Here is a 5,000-nt window from a genome sequence, read left to right on the forward strand (position 1 = left end):
ATGTCCAGATCTGATCAAGACTATAATCTATTATTCATTCATCTAATTTACATTTTATAGAATTCCAATTCACTACAGATCCCTGCATGATTTTTTTTTCATCTCTTTCATCATTCCTTCAGACGCTGGGTGGCTGAAAGCAGGCATTTCAGAGTACTGAAAGTTGTAATACGAGATAACAACTTTGAGATAAGTTATCTAACGTGATATATATGGCACATACATAGATACTTTTGAGAGAGATGAAGATAAGAGATGAACGAGTCTCGTGTGTGTGTGTGTGTGTGTGTGTGTGTGTGTGTATGTGTGTGTTAGGTGTTGTGGTCAAGTGTTATATATATGATGGTATTAGATAATGGTATGGGTATATATATATATATATATATATATATATATATATATATATATATATATATATATATATATATATATATAAGCTCATACCACCTGTATACAGGGCCAAGTATGGAGAATGTCTTGACGAAGTGGACGGGGATGTGTAAACAATGCCCGGTGGTCGTTTTCTATCCCTCCCTCCTCCTCTCCCATGTCACCGTTGCCAATTGGTTACATAAGATGGCCTCCTCCTCCTCCTCCTCTTCCTGCTCCTCCTTCTCTGACCTGCCTCAACTCGTCTTTATCACTTACTTCTCTCTCTCTCTCTCTCTCTCTCGATCTCCTGACGGTGACGTCAGAGATAATAGATTAGTTATCTTAAGAATTTGGCAGTTATGAACCCGCATGCATTCGGGGGGGGGGGGGGGGGGAAAGTAAAGAGTGCTCATTTAGAATACTTATAATCGTGATTTCTATAGTGCTTACGTACTCTTATAGATCTAAGTATACATTTGATATAGTCTGTGTGATAGCGCAATATAGACCGATTATAGTGATATAGGACTAACACTCTCGTATGCAGGAACAAATAATATAAGATTTCAGGTTTGAATGACAGAGGGGAAGGGAGGGTATCGAAATTATCTATCGTCCACTCTCTCTCTCTCTCTCTCTCTCTCTCTCTCTCTCTCTCTCTCTCTCTCTCTCTCTCTATCTATCTATCTATCTATCTATGTAACTGATAACAAAACACGATAGATTCCTCCCCGCCTTTTAACGAAATAAAGAGAGCCATTTAAAAGGTCATTTTTAGAGCGATGCTATGTTATATTAATTCACAGTCTGGGAGTCACCAAATTTAAGTATGATATGATGTTTAAATCTATAAGTTCAATTACGGGAAATATGTTTTTTTTTTTTTAACCTTAACGTATGAGACGTACTCTTCGTATCGCAATTCATCTATGTACATCGAAGAGACGTAGCTAGGACGCCATTTGGTAAACATGCGATTGTCCATGGTCATGTATACCAAATGGCGTCCTAGCTTCGTCTCTTCGATGTCTATCAACTGACTGTTATATTTCTCTCTTGTGTCTCCCCTGATGATGTGATTATGACACGAAAGTGCACTTGGGAACTTATCATGTTTCATTTTCCCCGTGGACTCATAGGAATATACTTGATCACGCGCAAAATTGTAATCCTTTCCACAATACAAATACGTATGTATGTGTGTATGTGTAAGTATATGTATGTATGTGCACGTGTTGTTGATGCACGTTTTGTTGTTAGTGCGCGTGTTGTTGTTAATGTTGTTTTTGTTGCTGTTGTGTGTGTGTGTGTGTGTGTGTGTTGCTTGTATTAGAACAGCTGACCTTGAATCACAATGGGCGTGACCTTGACCCTAAATTGAGGTCAATCAGACCTCGGAAGATAAGCTTATCATGACCAGATTTCGCCTATAGCGAACACCCCCCTCCATTCCCCTCTCCCAGTCCCCCCCCTTAGCCCCTGATCCCAGACTACCCTCAACCCTCCCCTCCCTCCCTCCCTCCCCTCCCTCTCTCCCTCCCTCCCTCCCCTTCCTCCACCTCCTTACCAGCATGTCAGAGGGGAGGTAGGGGGGGGTGGTAGGGGTGATGGGTGGGTGAGGGTGCCAGGAAAGGCACACCGTTGACTTGGCACTGTGTGTCTGTCGGCGACGCCTTGAGGACGTGGGGGGCATCTGTCCAATCCTCCGTCTGTCACCACTCTGTCTCCGTCTGTCCATTGTGAACCTCAAAATATCAAAAAATGTATAAAATGAAAACGTCATGACATGAAAAGATCAAAACACATGTTGGAATCAGAGTAGATTCGACCATTTATTCTTTGTATTGAAGGCTAATAATCTACAACTTATGTTGTTAGATAGAGATTAAAAGTAGATTATGATATACGAGAAGTAGATGGTAGTCTTGGGGGGGGGGGTCTACCTACACATGATCATTTCGACCAGTCGCCCATATATATATATATATATATATATATATATATATATATATATATATATATATATATATATATATATATATATATATGCTGATAACCACGAGGAAAATGAAACACAATTAAGTTCCCAAGTGTACTTTCGTGCAATGATCACATCAAGGGGAGATACAAGAATGAAAGGTAGAAGACGTAGAACATGTCAGTTAATATACAAGAAAGAGATGTAGCTAAGACGCCATTGGTAAATCATGATAATTATAAAGGTTGAATAAAAATTCGGTAGGAGTTTATATAATTCAGTTTAATATGTATATCTATGTATCATTATATGTTAGATGGAGACAATCCGGTTTATCTGCTCTTACATTGCCATCACCAATACACGGATTCCGCTGCCATGTCTCCGCCAACAGGAAACGTATTGTGTCCAAATTAACAAATGAATGGCAGAAAGAGAGAGAGAGAAAAAAAAAAATCAGTGTTATCCCCCACCAAAAATGCCAGTTTTTTCCCCACTTATGAATACGAACACGCGATCATGTCTCCCAAGTGTGTCCTATACATCAATAATGACCCGCCAATTGAGAGATAAGAATTCGCCTTGTGATGTACCCGAAACATATACGTCATTGTTACTTAACCTACCTAAAGGGTTATACACTTGCCCTACCTTACCCTACCCTACCCTAACCTAACACGTTTCCCTCATGATGTATGAGTAGGTGCGTTCGTTGGTTACATAATCAACACCACTTCCCCCCAGCCATGAGATAAGATAAGATTAAGCTTTGATGGCTTTACTGATAAGGATTTATGTAATTATGTACATGGTAATGTTAGCTCTGGGAAATGATGTATTTGTGATGTGTGTGTGTGTGTGTGTGTGTGTGTGTGTTACGGGGAAGGAGTCTTACACTGTTGTTGTCCCGTCTCATGGCGTTGTGTATATGTAGCATGTCTTTACTGCACACACACACACACACACACACACACACACACACACACACACACACACACCACCCACACTCACCCCTCCTCACCCCTCTTTCCCCCCCTCTGTCTTTCTCCCCTCACCCCTCCTCATCCCTCACTCCTCCCTCTGCCTTCCTCCCCTCACCCCTCCTCACCCCTCACTCCCCCTCTCTTACCTTCCTCATCACTCATGAGGCCAAGACGTCCAGCGACATTTAGTCTTGTGTGGTCATTTCCTAAATGGCACTCGTTCCGGAGACTGTGAGGCGGGGGGGGGGGGGGGGGGGGTGACACGACCTTCGCCCAGCCCATCATCAGACAACATCGTTCATCTCAAACTACTCTTCTTGGACTCGTGAGAAATCCTTCTCAAAAAGGAAAAAAAAAAAGGAAAAGGAAGGCCTCCCTAAGGGAAAGGAAGGCCTCCCTACCTGTGTAAAACCAAGAGCATTACTGTCGTATCTAAAGCAACTTAGGAGATTTCCAGAAACCCCTCCCCCCCTTTTTTTTAAGGGGGGGAGGGGTTTGTTAAGGGCGTCTTTTCAGCGGTAGGAGGAGGAGGAGGTGGAGGAGGTAGCTGGAAGGGTCCAGCAGTAGATGTCTTGTCTTCCAGAAACACTGGTCCAAGTGTGTCCCTTATTTCCAGTCCTTCCGTCGGAGGTTCCAGAGGCTGTAGTCCTGTATCCAGGCATCGCTGTATCCTTTTCGTAACCTTTACTCTAAATGGTACTAAAGTCTATGATATTACATGATGGTAAGATTAGATAAGGGGTATCAGAGGAATGATTGAGACGACGAATGGCTTTTCTTATCAGTTATCTTGTGTTTATGTGTGTGTGTGTGTGTGTGTGTGTGTGTGTGTGTGTGTGTGTGTGTGTGTGTGATTAGCCTCGCTAATTACAGAGTACTGGGGGCGTGGCTCATGCTGTGCGCGGGTGGTAAAGGTAGTTCTAATTGGGTTACTTTAAACTGGTTATCTCTTTTGTGTCATGTGTGTTGGGTTGTTTTATTAAGATCCTTGAGTGCGTGGGCCCTAGGGTGTGTGGGCCCTAGGGTGTGTGGGCCCTAGGGTGTGTGGGCCCTAGGGTGCGTGGGCCCTTGGTTGTGTGGGCCCTAGAGTGCGTGGTCCCTAGGGTGCGTGGTCCCTAGGGTGCATGGGCCCTAGGGTGCGTGGGCCCTAGGGTGCGTGGTCCCTAGGGTGCGTGGTCCCTAGGGTGTGTGGGCCCTAGGGTGCGTGGGCCCTAGGGTGCGTGAGCCCTAGGGTGCGTGGGCCCTAGGGTGCGTGGGCCCTAGGGTGTGTGGGCCCTAGGGTGCGTGGGCCGTAGGGTGCGTGGGCCCTTGCATGCGTGGGCCCTAGGGTGCGTGAGCTGTGTGTTTTCCAGCAACTTTCATGACCCACGTTCGATCCTCTGGCTGAGGGTTCGGTCCTTCTCCCATCTCGTGAGGGAGTGTTGGCTACAGACGGTCCATGGAGGCAGGATGGTTGTGGGTGATGATACTGGGATGGTTGGGAGACGGGCAGGAGACGTGGTCAGTGAGGAAGAGGAGGAGAAGGAGGAGGGCCAGACGGCTCTGAGCCTGCCACCGTCTCGGGTCCATGAGACTGGAGAGTAAGAAAATGTCTCATTTGAGTTTGTCTCCTGTAATAATTTCCCTTCCTTACATAATACAGTAGTCCCTTTCCCTGTAATCCTATG

The 5,000-nt window shown here is 44.9% G+C and overlaps 1 long non-coding RNA gene across 1 annotated transcript in view; it reads left to right on the forward strand.

Moving 5' to 3' along the window:
• The window catches only part of LOC139749346 (uncharacterized), a 225,827-nt gene that overhangs the window by 97,752 nt on the left and 123,075 nt on the right, over positions 1 to 5,000 (forward strand). The window lies entirely within an intron of this gene.

The sequence above is a fragment of the Panulirus ornatus genome, chromosome 7 (assembly GCF_036320965.1).
Source record: "Panulirus ornatus isolate Po-2019 chromosome 7, ASM3632096v1, whole genome shotgun sequence".
Lineage (NCBI taxonomy): Eukaryota > Metazoa > Arthropoda > Malacostraca > Decapoda > Palinuridae > Panulirus > Panulirus ornatus.